Source organism: Phascolarctos cinereus, unplaced genomic scaffold, assembly GCF_003287225.1.
Source record: "Phascolarctos cinereus isolate Bilbo 61053 unplaced genomic scaffold, phaCin_HiC Scaffold_1;HRSCAF=81, whole genome shotgun sequence".
In the NCBI taxonomy this organism is placed as follows: domain Eukaryota; kingdom Metazoa; phylum Chordata; class Mammalia; order Diprotodontia; family Phascolarctidae; genus Phascolarctos; species Phascolarctos cinereus.
In genome coordinates, this window is record NW_027555514.1 from 14,075,963 (window position 1) to 14,096,104 (window position 20,142).

Consider the following 20,142-nt stretch of genomic DNA (forward strand, 5'->3'; position numbering starts at 1 on the left):
TTGTACCCAAAGAAAAGGACAAATTGTAGGAGAGGAGAGAAAGCACGTCAGCTTCGTTCCCAGAATGTGAGTTTCTGCCACCTGGATCCCCTGGCACTGATAGCACCCTTTCTAACGCCTTGGTAGGCATTGAACCAATGTCTGCAATCACAGACAGCACCGAGGACATCTTGCCAGGTTAACATGACAGGCACAGGAATTAAAAAGTCAAAAGCCAAGATGCAGGTATGTATGCACACACACAGGCATGTGTCTGTTGATTCCCTGTCTGTACATTCCCACTCAGAGGACACTGATCTAACCTCCTTTCACCTCAGAGTTAGATCATTCCCAAAATCAGACTTGCAGAATGGCCAGAGATCTCTGAGATCCTCAGAATAACAGCTCGCACTGTGAGCGTGCCTTAAGGTTCGCAAGGCACTCAACATACAGGTCTCTTTGAGCCTCTCATAAATGCTAGCTAATATTATTAATGTTTTAAAATGCATAACAACTTAGAGAAATGTAGGTGAGTAGTATTGGTATCATTTCCACTGCCAAAGAAAGCAGGGCCACGAGAATGTGAAAGGATGCTCTTGTGTCCATTTTATAGATGAAGAAACAATAGCACCAAGAAGTCGCTTGAGTCACCCAGGGTCTCATGGCTCTTGTGTGGCAGAAGTGAGATTCCAACCAGCATCTCCACGATCTGCACTTCTGCCCATGACACCAGGCTGACAGCATCCAGACAACTCTTCACCTAAACAGCCACATCTTCTCCATCTGCCCTAGCAAAGACCTCAAAGGAGGGAGAAGCCACCCCCTTGCCAGCAGCCCATCCCACTCTTGGACGGCACTCATGCTTCACATCAAGATTCCAGCTGCCTCCCACTGAATTCTAGAAGCAGGAGGCCATCCATCTCCTCACCTCCAGTTGGTTTACCCAGGAACACAGGCATCCACCCTAACAGAGCCACATTCAGAATCTGAAAACTCTAACTTTAAGACCCAACTTTGAGGATTCCCCACAACCTAGAGTCCAGTGCCGGCTCCCCAGCCCAACGCTCAAGGTGCCCTGCAACCCGGGTCCTGCTATTCCAGCTGTTGTCTCCTCCACCCTTGCCCTCTCAGCTCCAAGAGCTTTTCTCTCTCCTCTTCACTGAATCGGAATCCCAGCCATCCTCCACATCCCAGTGTTAATCCAACCACAGGGATCTTTTCCTTCTCATTCTTGAAGCAGCCATCATCTGGGCCTCTTCCTTAACACAGCATTTGTCCCTGTGCTAATTAAACACCCTTGTACAAAGGCATGGATGGCACACTTATCACATTTGTAAGGGACACTAAGTTGAGAGGGAGAACTAACGTATTCGATGACTGAGCCCAGATTGCAACAGGCTGAGCCAGTGCTGGGGAGACAAATCACATTTGACAGAGAAAAAAAAATGTAAAGTATTACCCTTGGGTGCAAAAAGTCAGGAGGTGTGACTGGACACCCAGTTGTCTGAAAAACAGTGAACCGACAACACTATATGATGTCACAGTGTGACAGAACACCTGAAGAGTCACTGGCATCTCAGCCTGAATTAAGAGAGACATCAGGTCTAGAACAAGGGAGGTGATAAGCCCTTGGCACTCTGCCCTGGTATTGCGTTCAATTCTGGGCACCACATTTTAGGGAGGATGTTCATAAGATGGTGAATGTTGAGGGGATGGCAGCCCTGGATGAAGAAGGACCTTGAGCCCAGCATCATCATCACCATCAATACCCCCAACAAGCCGTAAGCACCTACTCTGTGCAAGGCACTGTGCTAAGCACTCAAGATAAAAAGAAAGGCAGTAAGTTGTGTAAGCACTGTGCATATAGGAGACAGAGACAGTGTAAATGTGAGGCAATCTCAGAGTCCAGGCCCTACGAGGATGGGTTGAAGGAACCAAGGATGTTCCACCTGGAGAAGAGACTTGGGGGCATTTGAGAGCTGCCTTTGAGGACTGGAGAGGGGGAGGAGGCTGGACTTAGTTCTGCCTGGGGCCAAGCAGGATGAGGATGAAGGGCAGACATTACAAAGACAACAACCTAGACTCGATATGAGGAAAAACTCCCTAACAATCAGAGCTATCCCAGGGTGGAATGGGCTTCCTAAGGAGCCAATGACTCTCTCTTCCCTGAAAGACTTCAGGCAAAGACTGGATGCCTGATTACTGGCAATAATTGGGTGAGATATAAAAGGGATTCTTGTCTGGTATGGATTGGGTGAGATGGCCCTTCGGGTCCCTTCCAATCCTAAGACTCTGGCATCCTTCCTGCTCCACCCCCTGCTGCCCAGCTCTCCCACGGAGGTCCTGTCTTTGAGAATCTCAGAGCTATTCACTCTGAAAAGTTGACGAGGATCCTTAGACAGCCACTTTCCAAAAGGCTCCAATGATGATGGCACTGTCTTAGGATAGAATAGTCCTTTCCATTCCCCAAAACGTTGCTATCCTGCCCTTCGGTTGAGATTTTTATTTGCCTCCTGATTCTATGTGGTAGCTTGCTCTGTTTGGAAAGAGAAGGGAATAAGCATTTATGTAATACCTGCTATATGCCTGGTGCTGTGCTAAGTATCTCATTTGATCCACACAACATGTGAGGAAGCACTATTATTATCTCCATTTTATAATTCAGGAAACTGAGGCAAACAGAAGTTAAGGGACTTTACACAGCTAGTGAATGTTTGAGGCCAGATTTGAACTCAGGTCTTCCTGATTCTAGAGCCAATACTCTCTCCATTGCACTACCAGCAGCTTCTATTTTCTCACTAATTGCACAATTCAAAAAAATAATAATTTGGCCCCACAAACCCAAAGCAAAGTGAAGGCAGATCCCTCTAGGAGAATCGAATATTTTCTCCCTCAGCTAAGAGTCAGGGCACCGCTAGCAATGTGCCCCGTGTGCAATGAGTCACAACCACCCTCTTGATTGACCCATAATTTCTGGAAGGTCCACTGAAAAGTCCACATCTCTGAGAACATTGGTGAGCACGGGACAGAGGATGTGAATGTAACATAGGAACTCTTTCACTGAAGACAACAAATGCTTTTGCCTCTTTTGCTGGGTCCTGCCTGAGCCAACCTGGATAAACCAACACTAGAGTTACACTTTACACAATCAAATTTCACCGTGGTTGCCTGATTGATGGGTGATCTCCTAAGTTTTGTAAGGCGAGTAAGTAAAGCAGGGAAATCTGTCCATACTGACTAGATAGCAGCCCTAGATACACTCTGAGCCAAATGGTATCAATAGCAATGGAATAAGGCTGGCTTTGACATAACAAAATAAGGCAAGTCTGTGGTCTGTCTCCCGGCTCCTGCCGAAGCTGGTACCTGGGCTGGTCGCAAACTCTCAGTCACACAGGGATAGGGTATGAGCATTAACCTCCAGCCACACCAGTAACATGAGGATCCACTTCCCTCATGGCCACACTTTACTATTTAAATATCAGAGCCAGCAGGAACCAGGGATCTTCTTTCAATTTTTCCCCCTTCTGTTATCTCATCTTTTTTAATGTGATTTCTCCTTTCAGCAGCTCATCGACTCATCTCAACACTTCTCTGGGGCCATTGTTAAATTCTGATGGGATCTATCAGATGACCCAGAGTATTTTAAACCAGTAACTTCTGCACCCAGATCCTTGTCCTTTTGCTCTAAAGCCTTGCATGATTCATACCCAGCCCGCCACAAATCAAGGTTTGGAACCACTTTGTGCAACCTGTTGACTTTCTTGGAGGGCTATCTCTCTAAATCTGGGGTTCTTAACCTAGGATCCATCACAAGATTTCAGGGGGCCTGTGGACTTGGATGAGGAAAAAAAATCACATCTTTCTTTTCACTAACTGAAATGCAGCATTTCCTTCCATGGTTCTGAGAAGGACCCAGTGGGGTTCACCAGCCTGCCAAATGGGTCTATGACCCCCAAACAGTTAAGGAGCCCTGCTCTACACAGAATTCTCCAAAACTGTGGTAATTATCTCATCATGGTCACAGAATTACAGTTTTAAGAACAGAGAGACTCTCTAAAGGACCCCCCTCCCCCATCACCATAATGAGCTTGATATGATTATATTTGGTGAATAGCACAGGAGATAAAGATGCTCACAGACGACAGGCTGGCCACATGAAGGAGTGTGGACTTTAATTCAAGTCTTTGCCCTCTTTTCAATTACAATGCATTTAGGAAAACGTTCTAAGAAGAGTCCATGCACATTGTAAATGCCCATGAAGTTGTTTGTCTTTTAATGATTATAAAAGTATGGTCCATATTGAATGTGAATCTATAATTTTGCATCTCTTTCAGAATTGCAAGTAAAAAGAAAATTCAGTCACAGCCTTCCATTGTTGGAAAACAGCAATGCCACCCATGATTTTCTCGAAATTATAGTACCATTTAAAACTGCGAATGATCACCAGCCTTCCCTTGAGGGTCTCTGCATTGAAATTCCTCGTGTGTGGCAAAAACTCCTATTTCAATAGGTTTACAGAGATTTTCCTCACAATAACCCTGAGGGACAGGGAGGAAATACTGTTTTTTTCCCATTTTATAGAAGGAAAAAAAGAGATTGAGAACAGAAGTGACTTGCCAGAGCTATTAAATGTCAAAGCCTGAACTCAAACCTGGTTCTCTTGACTTTGCAAGTCACATGACCCCCATTGTCTCTGAAACAAACAAAAATAAGTCCAGTGTTATTTCCACTAAAATCTACCCTGCTTCTGACAATGATCAGAGGAGCTCAAGTTTGGATCTGGTAAGGACTTTAGAAGCCACTGAGTCCAGCCCTATCAAGGAAACTGAGGCCAAAAAGGTTATGTGACTTATCCAAGGATTGAAACGCAGAAAGTGCAAGAGGTGGAATTTGAACCCAGGTCCTCTGACCAGAGGCCAAAGACAGTACTGCTTCTACTTCACCCATTTCTATGAGACTTTCAAGCTTCCTTCCCTCAAACAGCCATGATGACAGTTCTATTTGTGGCAAACAGCTCACTGCAGGGTGGTTGGGAGTGAGTTGTTCAGCCATGCCCCCTCTACAACTCAAACAAATGTTTCATCGCCTGTGAGAAGTGTCCTGAGGCCAACATCAGATAAACTTCAATAAAGTGGGTTATTGGGAGAAGAGGACGGAAGAAGGATGGTTTAACTCACTTCCAAGCAACTTGAATTCCTAACAGTTTCATCATCCCTAGCATATACTCAACCCAGCAGCAGCCATAAAAGGTTCACTGGTAGCTCTGGCCACTTGGGCACTTCTGGGATCTTGGATACTGGGCCAGCTGCCATCACCTTCTCCCCAGAAGTCAGTCTTTAGTCAATCAATCAACATTTATTAAGCACCAGATATGTGCCAGGCACTGTGCTAAATGCCAGGGATACAAAAAGAAGCAAAAGACAGTCCCTGCCCTCCAGGAACTTACAATCTAATGGGAGAGCCAACAGGCAAGCCCAGGCTGTACAAACCAGCTACGTATGGGGAAATAGCAGTGGGAAGGCATTAGAATTAAGAGGGCTTGGGAAAGGTGTTCCCACATATCCAGAGAGGAGGATCATAGGCTAAGGTTGGGAAGAACCTTTGTTTTACGGATGATGAAACCAAGCCCCAAAAAGGGAAGTGATTTGCCCAAGGTCACACAGGTAGTAAGAGCAAGAATCAGCATTTGAACCTGGTTCCCTGAATCCAAATCCAGTAAGAGATCTTTGCACTACACCATAGGGATCTCCCTCCCTTTGATCTCCCCGGCTCCTTCTACCCACAACCTGTAAATTCACAATGTTGTCTACACTGGCTCTTAGCCTATGGCACCTTCCCAGTGCTCTGGGGCCCACATCCACTTCAATGAGCATTTCTTCAAGGGTAAAGCTGAGTCAGTTTCACAGGTAATGGATTCACACCACACAGCCCTGGGCTACCCCAGAGCCAGACCCATGGCAAGCATCCACATGCCAAAAGTTTTTGCCATTCTCTCCTTCAGTTGACAGAAACAAGGGGGAAGACTCCCTGAGAACGCCATGTCGAAGCACATCCCACTCACTGGGGATGGACAGGATCAGAGATCTGGGGCTCCGGGGGCCACCAAGGCCAACTCTTGCCTTTTAGAGATGAGGAAAAACCGGCCCTGGAGCAGAAGTCATTGGCTCAAAGTCACTCAGAGACTCTCCAGCTGGAAGGGTCCTCAAAGGTCACTCAGTCCAATCTCTTCATTTTACACGTGAGGAGACTGAAGCTCGACAAAGCGACATGACCGATGTCAGGCGAAGGGTTGGAGGATCAAAGACTCAGGCCTAAGAGATCGTGTGGTCTGGTCCCATCCCCTAATTTTATTTTACTTTATTCAAATTTGTCTTATTAATTTATTTTGATTTATCAACAATCACTTCCATATGCTTGAGTTTAAAACTTTTCTCCCCCTTCTTCCCCACAACCCTCCCCAAGACGGCACACAATCTGATATAGGCTATACATTTATATTCCTATTAAGCATATTTTCACATTAGTGATGTTGTAAGTAAAACTTAAAACCAGTAGGAGGAACCATCAGAAAGAGGAAACAAAACTCAATAGAAGAGAAAAAAAAAGATAGCAATTCAACTTCCATAGTTCTGTTTTTGGATGTGGATAGCATTTTCCATCACGAGGCCTCTGGAGATGTCTTAGATCCATGTATTGCTGGGAAGGGTTAAGTTTATCAATATTAGTCATCGCATAACATGGTTGTTATTGTATACAATGCCATCCCCTAATTTTACACATGACCTCTTACCTATGGTCTCTTAAATCCAATGGCCTTTTCACAATCTTCATACCCCTTGACCTCTCTGAAGCCCTTGACACTGCTGGTCCCTCTCTCCTCCTTGGTATTCTCTTCTCTCTAGGTTTTTGGGACATCACTCTCCTGGTTCTCCTCCTCCCTCTGTGACTGCTCCTTCTCTGTCTGCTTTGCTGAATCCTCCTCCAGATCATATCCTCTAACCATAGGTGTCCCTCAGGGCTCTGTCCTTGGGTCCTCTTCTCTTCTCCCTTTAGACTGCTTCACTTGGTGACCTCATCAGCTCCCAGGGATTTAATTATCATCTCTATACTGATGATTCTTAACTCTCCCTTTCCTGCCCTACCTCTCAGCCACCTCCAATCTTGTGCCTCCCAATTGTCTTTCAGACATCTGGAACTGGATGTCTGGTAGACATCTGAAACTCCCAAACAGAACACATTATCCTTCTCTAAACTCTCCCGCCTCCCCCCTTCCCTAGTACTGAAAAGGGCACCAATTTCCTCCCATCCCCAGGCTCATAACTGAGGAGTCATGGTGGACTCCTCACTCTCTCTCACCCTCTTCCCCCATATCCAAACTGTTGCCACAGCACCTTTGACGCATCGCTCCAATACGCTTCTCTCCTCTCACACTGTCCCCCTGTGGTAGGCCCTCATTCTCTCATACCTGGACTATGACAGTAATAACCTACTCAGGGCCTAAGCCCCTCCCTACTCCAATCCATCCTCCATATAACCACTAAAGTGATTTTCCTAAAGCCCAGATCTGACCATGTCACTCTCCTCTCCTCAATAATCTCCAGTGATCAAAGCAGAATGGTCTGTTTAGTATTTGAAGCCCTTCGAACTCAATCCCCTCCTACCTTTCCAGTCTCCTCACACCTTACTCTCTAACACATATTCTTCAATGGCTTCCTGGCTGTTCTCCCAACCTGAACCTCCAGGCACTCCCTCTGACTGCCTCCCATGCCTGGAACCCTCTTCTTCCTCTGCTCTGACCTCTGGCCTCCTTGGCCTCCCAATTACTCCCGACTAAAACCCGACCTTCTACCAGAAACCTTTCCCAGCCCCTCTTAATTCTATGCCTTCTCTCCCTTAATTATTCCTACTGATTCCCGTGCTTTCTCATAATTGTTTTCACGTTGTCTCCCCCACCAGATCATGAGCGCCCTGAGGGAAGGGACTGTCTTCTGGAGCCCTGTCATTTAACAGATGAGGAAACTAGGCAAGTGAAGCAGCTGCCCCAGTCCACACTGGTCAAAAGCAGAATTTGAACCCAGGTTCTCTGACTTTCCGAGGAAGTGCTCAGTCACCCGGGTTTCAGTTCAGCTTTCTGGGACTTATGAGAGATGTAAGTCTAGGAGCTACCAGTTGGTGACCAAGTCCCATCATTCTTGGTTTCTCACATTTGTCCTCTTCCTGTCCATTCTTTCTGCTGCTACTGGAGTCCAAGCCCTCCTCTTCTCACACCTGGACTCCTACAGCCGCCTCCTAATTCCCAGTCCCTCCTCCCTCCAATCCCCTACTCAGAGGATGTGGGCAGACAGGGCTTTTGGGCTGGGAGGGACAGCCTTTGAGGTTCCTTCTGAGGCTAAGAATCTGAGCATGGGGTGGCGGGATGGAGAGGAGGACCCTGGGAGACGCCGGGACAGCAGAATGCGTGGCCCCCCTCCCTTCTGCAGATCAGCTGCGCTGAGTGACAGGCAGCCCCTTTCCTCATGCCTCCTTCACCACCATCCATCTGCTATTAGCCCCGGGAACAGTCTACTCTAGACTCTGGAGTCAAACCAGCATCCAGGCAGACCTCTCCAAAGAGGAAAGAACTCACTGGTCCCATAGCAAGGGCATTTCCCCTGTGCCGATTCCTCCTGCATCCTGAGATAATGAAGGGATCGAATAGCAAGCAGAATGTAGCAGACACAATACAGAATGGAGAGTCAGGAGAGCCCAGGGGTTGATTCCAGCTGCTAGTGTGACCTAGTATGACCGGCTTATTTGGCCCCCTTAAACCTCAGTCTTCCCACCTATAAAATGGAATTAACGCCCACTTCACAGTCATTGAGAGGAAAGCATTTGTAAACCTTGAACCCTAAAGAAGAGTTCATTATTATTGTTGTATATCTTAACACTATAGAAATCTTTATACTCATAAGCCTTGAGCCCCATAGAAATGTTCATCACTATTATCGTCATTACTAATATCATTATTATTCATCTTCCACAGAAAGTCTTCCCCCATGGCCCATCATGACTCTGGAAGCCTCTGCTGGCTGGGTATAACAAAAGTGCTTCAAATAGAGGCTCCAGGGAAGGCATCTGCCCGCCAGACTGGCAGAGCACAGAGAGCCTCATGGCCAGGCTGGCTCCAAGAGGTGGAATGGGTCAGCCCCAGCACCTTTTACTCGTCTCTTTGCAAAGCCAGAGGTTCCTCCAAGGTCAGCCTTCCAGGCCGCCTCTTATCCCAGACAGGAGCCCCTCCAGACCAGGGACTGAGAATGATTCTCTCACATGAGAGACACAGTGTGGTGGAGTGGGAAGAATATAGGATTTGAAGTTGGAGGACCTGAGTTCAAATCCCAGCTCAACTCCTTGCTAGCTGGGGTGACCTTGGGCAGGTCACAGACTCTGAGGCTCAGTTCTCTCACTGCAAATGAGAGGGTTCAATGACCCAACCTGGCCGTTAGGGAAAGAACTCTGACCTTGGGTTCACAAATCCTACATGATGTCATCACAAAAAGTTGCTCAGCTCTCTGGGACTCATTTTCTCTCCCCGTAAGGAATGAAAGGTTGGGCTAGATGACTTCCAAGGTATTCTTGGCTCTTCGTCCTGTCCCTGGACACACACAGACGGTCCATCAAGGACAGGGGGACACCTGTCAATCATGACTCGTCCTACAGGATTTCTTTTCCTTTGGTTTTTCAGTCACCTGCCCGGTGCTGCGCCCCTCTGGCCTCCAAGCCGAGCCCCGCGACCTTCTGCTCAGGAACAAAAGGCCTCCTGTTCTCTGCCATCCCTACCCCCATCCCCACCCTCTCGCACCTGCTCAGGAGGCCCATGTTTGTGGCTCATTGTTTCCCAGACATAGGCCCTGCGGAACACCTGCGAGTCTCCGCCAGGGGTCAGGGAATGGGGAGCCTGGGGCACCATTCTGCTTCTCAGCATGAGGCATCCAGTCTTGTAGAGACTTGCCTCTGCCCTTTAAAAGGGAAGGCTGCAGAGGAAAGCAGCAACCTGGCTCTCCTCCTGCCCACCTTGGGAGAGAAATCAGCCAGCACTGATCGCCCCTGAGGAGTCGTGAGCTCTAAACAACGTCCAGGAATGAAAGGCGAACAGTCCCAACTGAGATCCCTGGGGCCGCTGGACTGGGAGGGAGGAGACCACGCAGATGCTGGCCCCAAGCCAAAACTCTGCTGGACTGGACCCTGGCAGCCCCCGGGCTGAAAAGCGAGGGGTCATCTTTGACTTGCTCGTGGCCAAAGCCTAGTGATTCTTCCTCCATGTTTCTCACACCAGGCCCCTGCCTGTCCACCCCCACCCTTATCATTTCACACTGGCAGGAACCCCCTCACTGGTATCACTGCCTCCAGCCTCTCTTCCTTCCCAAGAGTCAAACACGAGACCCCAGTGCAGGCTGAACCCAGTTAAAATGTAGCTGGGAAATACTGAACAAAATAAATAAAAGTACAATGAAGTGTAGATAACATCACATTCTGCAGTCACTCTGAAGTAGGCAGTGACCCTTAGGTATGAATATACCCAAGAGATGGCCCTCCAGTCTGCAGCTTGGATACTTCCAGGCAAGGGGAGATCACTGCAACACACTGGACTTTGAGTCACCCCTCGGCTTCCCATCCTATGTCGGACACTCTACAAGCTGTGTGATTATGGACAAGTCTCTTTACCCCTCCAAGCCTCAGTTTCCTCATCAGAAAACAGGAGTAAGAGTCCTTGCCATCCCTGCCTCTCTCATAAAAGTGTCCTGAGGTTCACACAGGATAAAAACACGGGAAGTGTCGTGACAATTTAAGTCCTTTGTCAGCGTCCACTCTGTATCATCCGGGTCCTCATTCTCCAAAAGGCAGAGGAAAAGGGCTGAGAGCTCTTCTGGCTCTGGCCGAGCACTTAAGGAGGAAGCAGATGTGAAGTGAGGGAAGCCTGCTGGTCTTGGCCTTTGAGGGCGACACGTAGGCAGCTCTGCCATACTCAGCTCTGTCTCGACATGATTTCTTGACCTCTCTCCCGACCCTGGATGGGCTTTCCTGTTGTCCCTCAGATCCCAGACCTCCTGGGTTTCCTGCCTGCCACCCACCTGTTTCCAGTCTGCACAGGCTTTCTCTCTCTGACCAGCGGCTCTGGCCCTGGTCCTTGGCCTCTGAACTACCCTTCCCCCTCGCCCCCAGCTCCTTACCAGCTGAGACTGGGCCACGGGGGACTTTCTCACATCAGCCCAGCTACGGAAGAAGGACCAGGAGAAACAGTCCTTCCTTCCACTAGCCCAGCCTGAGCTTTACAAGTCTTTCCCACCTGAGGACAGAATTTTGTTTCTCTCTGGTAAAGCCAGAAATATTTGGAGACAAGAGCCTAGGGACGCTGGCTGGAGCCTAGAGGAGGCTTCATCCATGTTTTCCATCCCATATACCTGCGTGTCTCCTCTGATAGAATGTCAGCTCTTGGAGGGAAGGAGCACCCAGCTCAGTGCCTGGCATAGGGAAACGCTTTATAAATGTCTGTCAGTCAACAAACATGTACATATGTGTGCGCATGGCATGCGTGTACACGTCTGTGTGTATGTCCATGTGCAGCGTGCTCCTCTCAGCTATGGGACAAGAACATTTCTGGATTAACTATCTTATACTTTGTAGACAACTCCCTCCAGAGCCCCAGGAGGTCTCAGCATCATCCTGGAGCTAGCCAGCTCTGAGTGACTTCTGCCACTTCAGAAGATTCCTCTTCAGTGAGAGGAGACTCAGCCCCTCCCCACAGCAGCCGCTGAAGGACGGTCCCCTCTTCTTCTTCCCCGCTGCCAGCATGCTCTCTCACTTACTACCCTTTCTTCTTGGATTATTTCTGGCTAAAGTCTTTTTTTTTTCATTTAGCTTTTGAAAGGGGATATTTACTTCCGGGAATCCATTGTTAGCCATTACAAAAGTCCAAACATATTCCTCCAGCGCCTCGGGAGTACACTTGCCTCTGTTCCACCTTGGTCTCTGGAGACACTGCGCACAGATTTAGCACCATTTTCATACAGCATTTGTCCTGTTGAGTTCACGTTTCTCAGCAGCATGGCTGATAGGTCTTTGTCTCAGCCTGGGTCCCAAAGGTCACTCCTGGCTCCTGTGGAATCCAAGCTAGGCTGGCTACCAGTCCTGGTCTGGTCTTGCACTCCCAGAAGCCTAAGCCTCAGGTTGGCCCTCCTGACCATGTGCCACTCACTTCTGGATTAGTCCCCAAAGACCAAACAGAGGCAGAGGACAGATGCACATTTTCACAGCGGGGAGAAGGGCCAAGACCTCTCCCCTTGCTCCTCTGTCTCTCACCAGGTGCCGTCAGAGAAGAGTCGAACCAAGAGCAGAGATCCACCAGAGAGAATCTCACTACAATCTCGTCATCCTTGCCAAGTATCTGACCAAGAAGAGATGGTCTTCGGGTCCCTTTAAGTTTCTGTTTCTAGCAGGGAGATCAGCCTGCAAACAACCAGTGAAACCTCCAGCAGGAGGTGAAACATGGGCCATGCCTTGTGTGCCCAGCTCGCATGGCAATCATCTTAGAGTCCCGGAAACTCTGTGCCCAGAGTGCCAGTTAACTAAACCTGTTCCTCAGGAACTTCTAGTCCAAGAGAGACTCCCAAGACTGTCACCCAGAAGCTGACTCAGCCCTCCCCTGGCTCCAGCCCCCCAGTCACTGCTTCTTCATCTCTGGCACTGATCTATACCCTCCAGATTTCTGTCCGGACCCCTCAGTCCACGTGGGGCACATAGCACCCCTGACACTTCAGAACAATACTCCAGAATTCCTACGGTAAAACACTTCCTGACTCTTGCCACGCCTGGCTGCTAAGGGCTTCCAAAAACTTCTGGAAGTTTACGTGTGGGAGTCTAAAGTTGTCCTTGGGCAAGATCAAACGGTCGCTCAGTGCCCTTGAGACCAGACAGATCAGAGAGGGTCCCCAGGGCCAAGAATAAGGAGGAGGCAAGGGTTCCACTCCCCTTACCTGACCCCACAGCTGTCAAAGCCTTGGAATCTTCACCAACTTCACCTGCTATTTCCCAAGCTTTTCTCAAGCTTTCTAGCTCAGTTTTTCCATGTATAGAAACTAATGTGAATGCTGGGGGTGGGGGGAAGGGAAAAAACAAAGTCAGATTCTAGTCTGGGTTTATTCTGCTCTAAGCCTCAGATAATTTTCAATTTTTATTTTTGTTTTATCATTGGCTCTTGGAGCCTGATTTGTTTTAAGGCTTCTAAAATCACACATTTAGTAACCATCAATAAAAAATGGAGAAATTTTACCTCTTTGAGCCTCCTTTTTCTCATTTGTAAAATGAGAGGCCCCCTCCCACTTTCTCACTATGACCCTATGCTCCTATGAATTACATTGGCCTCATGAAGACAAGTTCTCAATAAAAGAAAACCCTGAAAAAATGAAATCACCTGCAGAAAGAACAACATTTTCCTCCAATTTAAAAGGTTTGGGCATGAGAACATTTCTCTGATAAGCCCCCCAGGGAGGACTCTTCCTAGCCACGTAGAAAGGTACTGGTGTGCTTATGTGCCCATGTTGTTTCCTCCTAGAAGAAATGCCTACCACCAAGTAGCCCTTGGCTCCCACAGTGGCACCCACAGAGTGGTCCCAGCGGTGGCAGGCCTACATCCCAGGCAGGTAATCTATACTATTCAAAGCTTCTCCTCCTCCATTACTTATCCAGAACAACACTGGTCTGAAAACATACGAGTAGAGGAGAGCAATGAAGCCTCTCTCTTCAGTGAAGAGTCCCCCACTCCACGTCCAGAGCCAAAATGGGAAAGAATTATGATCGCCACTGTATTACCCTCAGAAATTTGAAAGCAATTGAATTCTGACATTTTCCAAACTACATTAGGATCAGGATGACTGCTGAAGGCCACCACCACCCAGCATGCTCTTTCACAGAGACTCACAATTCTGGCGCGTGTCCAAAATACACCCAACAGACTGGCTGACTTTTCGAAAAGGCTAGGAACCGATAATCAGACACTTGAACAGGGTGCACGCATGCATCAATTGACAAATGGTCAAAGGATATGAACAGGCAATTTTCAGAAGAAGAAACCAAAGCTATCAATAGTCATATGAAAAATGCTCTAAATCACTATTGATTAGAGAAATACAAATTAAAACACTCTGAGGTACCATCTTATATACATCAGATGAGCTAATATGACAGAAAAGGAAAATGATAGACATTGAAGGGGACTTGGGAAAATAGGTACATTAAGGCACCGTTGGTGGAACTGTGAACTCACCTAATCATTCTGGAGAACAGACCCCTTGACCCAGCAATAATACTACTAGTGTCCCAAAGAGATCAAAGGAAAAGGATCTATATGTACAAAAATATTCATAGTAGCTCCTTTTGTGGTGATAAACAATTGGAAATTGAGGGGATGCCCATTAATTGGGAGTAGTTGATTATGATATATTGTGTATATGGTATATGGTTGTGATGGAATACTATTGTGCTATAAGAAATGATGAGCATGGCGGTTTCAGAAAAACCTGGGAAGACTTATATGAACTGATGCAAAGTAAAGCAAGCAGAACCAGGAGAACACTGTACACAGTAATAGCAATATTGTATGATGATCAATGGTGAAAACTTTAGCCACTCTGGTCAAGACAGTTATCCAAGATAATTCCAAAGGACCCATGACGAACAATTCTATCTACCTCCAGAGAGAAAACTGATGAACTCTGAGTGCAGATTGAAGCAGACTTTTGCACTTTCTTTATTTTTCTTGCCTTTTTTTGCAACATGATTAATATGGAAATGTTTTGCATAATTTCACATATATAATCGATAATATATTGCCTGGGTATGTGGGGGACAGGGCAGAAGGAAGAGAGAGAATTTGGAAATCAATTTTTTAAAAAATGTTAAAAAATAAATAATATTTTTAAAAAGTGATACTGAAAAGAAACACTTCTGTTGGAAGGAGAGAATGAAAAGATAAATTAACTCTCCAGGGAAAACGAATTTGACTGCTTTCCCCATCATCTGCTCTACAAAAGGACAAATATTTTGCCATGTCTTGATTGTTGACACTAAATTTTTAATCTTAAAAGATGAATGTGGCCTGTCAGAGCAGTGCACCAGGGGCTCTGAGATAGATGAGGAGGTACTTAGTGGAAGAGACTTAAGAAGGGAGGAAAAGGTAATTTTGTTGTGATCTTGCCAATAAGGAAAGCTTTATAAATAACAGTTGCTCAAGAGACGACTTTTTATCTTTTCCCCAGTTTGCATGTGGATAAAAGAAAAAGCCCGGCGTCTAAAAAGTCTTTCATGCAAATATAAAAGTGTAAAGAATTACCATCGTGTGTGTGCACATGCTAGCCTGCACCAATATTCTACAGAAAAATGGAAAAAGGAAAAAAAACATTTGGTTCTCTCAGCATTCTCTTAAGTACTACATATGGGGTTCACAAAGTTAAAAGTTGAGCCATCCTTGTCCTCAAGGAGCTTACATTCTGGGGAACGGGGCTATGACATTTACATAGAGAAGCAGAAATAAAGTTTATACAAAGAAACGTGGAGAGCAAGGAAACACTAACCTCTGGGGAGGAGTCAGGAAAGACTCCAGGGAGAGGTGGCCCTAGAGTTCTGCTCTGACAGAAGTCTCCAGTAGAGTCTGTAGTGCATTACACACCTGACTCCCCACCCCGTACCAAGCAAGAAATCAGGAAATAGAATGCCAATTTGACCAAAGTAGAAACAAGACTATAAAGATAGGGGGGAGCCCTGATGCACAGGTCTTTCAGTGCCAGGCTGAGCCTGTATATTATCCTGGGGGCAATAGGGAGCCACTGAAGGTTTTTGAGTAGAGGAGTGACATGGCCAAATGTATTTTGTAGATGGGAGGATGATGGAAGGGAGAGAGGGAAGACAGGAAGATCCATCAGGAAACTGTTTCAATAATCTAGAGGAAAGGCAACAAGAGCCTGAACCTTGGAGGTAACTCCAAGGAGTGGTTATCCCAGCTGCTATCACCCAATGGCACTAACACCTTGACGTTGGTGTTGATGATGGCACTTCTGAGTGCCTGAGTATTCAAGGGGTGTTTGGAGTTGTACTCAAAGAGAGGTGATTGATGGGTTACTGTCAGCTTGGAAGGAGATGGCAAGGAAATATCCCAAAGAGCTGTGCTTGGCTCTCTACTGTGCCACATTTTTATCTGGGACTGGGCATAAAGGCACAGATGGCAGACATATCAAATCTGCAGCTGGTGCAAAGCTGGAAGAGAGAGCTCACATCCTGCATGACACAGACAGGGCCCAAAGGACATCGATGGCCAAAGCTAAGATGATAGAACTTAAAAGGAATAAATATAAAGACTTAAACTTTGGTTAAAAGAAATCAATTATACAAGTAGAGACATGAAAATCTCAAGAGCTTCAGTGGATGCCAAGCCCAATACAAGTCAATGATGTGACAAGGTGAGACCAAAAACCAATTTTAAATTAAAAGAGGCATGATGTCCAGGACCTGGAAAATGATGGTTCTTCTGGGCTTTGTTCTGGTCTGACCACAGCAGGAAAGACCATTCTGAGCACTGCATGTTAGGAAGGCCTTTGGAATGTGTCAGATGGGTTAGAGAGATGCATTTTCAGGTGTTTGAAGAGCTGACAAAAAGAAACATTACATTCTTTCTGTTTGATCCCAGAGGACAGACCTAGGGGTAATGGGGAAAGTTGCAAAGAGAGAGATTTGGGCTCAATTTCAGGAAAAATTCCCAAGAGGTAGAGCTCAAGTCATAAAGTGGCAGGAGCTGGGCTCCCTCTCCTTCGAGGTCTTCCACAACCATTTGTCAAGGGTGTTGGAGTGAGGATTCCAACTGGGATGTGGGTTGGACTCTCCATGGCCTCCATGATCCCTTCCAACTTTGAGATTCTAAGACTTATCTAACAGTAGCCAGCCAAAATGGTGCCTGTTTCAATGTGTATGCATTCTATGAGACACTGAATGAAATAACCTAGTTATATACCACAAAGTCTGAAGGATAGAGGCTGGAAGGACTGCCTCACCCAAGGTATCAGAATATATTCAGCTATGAAGTTGATGCCCACGTGAGTGTAACTCTTTGAATAGATAATCAAGTTTACCAGAGTAGTCAGATGCCTGACCAAGGAACATCTTCGTTTAATGGAAAGTCTTCCTTTAACATTCTACTTGGATGTTAATCAGATACTCATGAAGGTGCGGAGGTGACTCTAGTTCTCCAAGGAAGCACAAGCTCTGTCATGTATCGTCAACACTTCCAGTATGGGCCAAGTAGTGAAAAGCAGACATTGATTTTCCTAAGATCAGCCTGGCAGAGTTGAGTGAAGGTCATCTCCAGCACTGCCTTAGGGTGAAGAATTTTTCAGCCAAAGACATACTATGACCATCTATCAAGACATGAAAGAACTAAGAAGCTAAGTCAGTGGAAGGAAGACCAACACCAAAAGTATCACCTTTTCATAGAGAATTGAAGTAATGGAAGGTTTTGTGCATCATTGTGGTGAAATAATTGGAAAGAGTAAATCCCACACACAGAGCATTTCAGAGATTTTCCAAATTTTGAATGTTTTTAATATTTCAGAGTCCCATGAAATAAACAAAATAAAAGGCTGGTTTCCATAGACGCCTGTATCTTAATGGAAGTTTCTCTTCAGGCTACCTTTCATTAAATGAAACTTCCCTATTCAGAGGAGAGTGAGAAATGTTGCCAATGCTTGGAGATGTAAGGAGATGTGCCCAGCTGGGTGCAGGGCAATGGACTCTCCTTTTAGAGGGCAGCAGAAAACACAGATCTGGGCCCTTACCCACGTAGTGGAGCCTACACAGCCACCTTTAGGAACCACCACTGTACTGGAAAGGGAGTCGACATGGGCAGACAACCAGACTGGTATCATTAACTGCTAGAAACAAAAGATAGAAGCTTAAAGACTGGCAAGAACAACGGATGATGAAACATGGTAGAAACCCGACTTCTGTGAACTGAAAAATCCTTGTGCCATAATAAAGGGAAAAAAAGATAACATCTGAAAAATTTGTAATTGTGGAAAACTGGAAACAATCGAAACATCCAACAGTTGGTTAATGGCCACATAAACTATGGTACATCAATGTAATGGAAGACTCCAGCACCATTTAAAATGATAAATGGGGAAATAGAAAGAAATGTGAAAGACTTAGAGCAAAGTGATGCAAGGTGAAGAATGCCAAGGCAGAAGAGCTGTGCACACCAACTGTGAATGTAGGAAATGAAAAATGTATCTGCAAATCCAGATATGAATGAGCGAGCCCAACAGAAGGGGACACAGAAGGAGGAGCTCATAAGCTGTTATGGACAGATTGTGCAGAGAAATTCATTTCGGAAGTGTAAATAGTTGTAAACCTCAGCTTATTTGATTTTGTTGTTTAAAACTATGCACATGATGATTTTAAAAAAAACACCCTGGTCATCCCACCCAAGGACAATTAGGCATAAGTCAAGTAGCCCCGAACATAACCTGGACCCTTTGTTCTTGCCTAGCTCAGTGCCTGGCATGCAGTAGGTGCTTAATGTATGCTTGCTAAATAGAATGGAATGGTTCCAGTGAGGCAGAGAAAGCAGTAGTTAGCTGTCTCTCCTGAACAGTTGATTTCGTTTCTGGGTTCCTTGGAAGTTTGTCTACCTTGGCCAATGGAGGGAAAGAGTATCCATAATGTAGCCAGCCAGATGCCCAAAACAAACCCCAGCAAGACACTTCGAGCGACAAGATCTCAATTATCAGAAAGGTCAATTCAAATGATAATCTGATGAAAAAGATGCAATCTGGCTTATGAACCTCTGTTCTACCAGGTAGACAACATGGACAAGGAAAAGGCTTGTCTCACTCTTGGCCATAGATATATAAGGACTAGAGGATCTTCAATCAACAAACATTTATTTGATGTCCATTAAGTACCTGGTGCTGGAAGAGTCAAAAAACAAATGCAAAAATCCCTGCCTTCAAGGAACTTACCCTTTATCAGGGATGACAAATTGTAGACTTATCACATATACCAAAAATGTACACTGAATCAAAACACGGTAATTAGGAAAGGAGAACACAATGGAAGTGGTGCTCCAGTTGGGTTTTGAAGGAAGAGAGGGATTCTCTGAGACTAAGGCAAAAAGAGAGAGCATGGGGAATGTCCAGTGCAAAGCCAGGAAGATGAGAGATGGGGGGGCCGGGGGTCAGGAGTGCAGGAAGAGGACTAATAACCGATGAGACTGGAATGGCAGCTTGAGGCCAGGTTGGGGAGGGCTTGAAAAGCTCAAGAATTAGTATTAGACCCTGGAGGCTACAGGGAGCCCCTTAGGTTAACAGAGCTGGGGAATAATAGGGGCAGATCTTCACTGCAGGAAAATCACTTTGACAATCATTTCTCCAGAATGTCAGGGAGACTAAAGCCTTCCTGTGAAAGAATAGGGAAGACGAGAGAAATGCAGAGAATTGGAAATACATTAGAATACAGCTCGATGAGCTCAAGAACTATTTTTGCTCTTTCTTCCGAATCCTAGTGCCTGGGGTACAGTGAGCCCTTAATAAATGACAGAACGAGAGAAACCTCTCCCCGTGCAAAACAAGGATTTCCCTGCACTCCAGAGTTGTGATTTCATTTGTGTGCAACGGCGGTGTCAACCCCAAAAAGAAACAGCTCCCAGCAGGTGGTGTGCTGACTTAGACAACCACAAATTAACATTCTCTATGTTGCACTGCATCTTTATTTCTTTTGTTAAACATTTCCCACTTACATTTTGATCTGGTCTGGGCAGCACTTGGGAGTTTGGACACCTCTGGTGTAAAATTATTATCGCTGTGGAAACCCCACTGGCCAATGCAAACCATCTACTCACCTGGCACTTATCTGAAAGAGTGGCCCAGAGCACGAGGCAAGGACCCAAGGCCGCAAAGCCAGGATGGGTCAGAGGTCTTCCATACTACAGGGCCATCTGTCAAGAGACAGCTAGGTAAGGCAGCGGATGAAATGATGTCCCTGGGGTCAGGAAGACCAGAGGTCAAAAGTCTGGCCCTCAAATCCTTACTTGCTGTGTGACCCTGGGCAAGTCACTTGATCTCAGTCTGTCTCAACTTCCTCAAC

The 20,142-nt window shown here is 46.2% G+C and overlaps 1 protein-coding gene across 2 annotated transcripts in view; it reads right to left on the bottom strand.

Annotated features, from left to right (window-relative positions):
* Window positions 1–20,142, bottom strand: part of RAPGEF5 (Rap guanine nucleotide exchange factor 5) — a 240,308-nt gene that overhangs the window by 203,748 nt on the left and 16,418 nt on the right. The gene's annotated exons all lie outside the window — the stretch shown is intronic.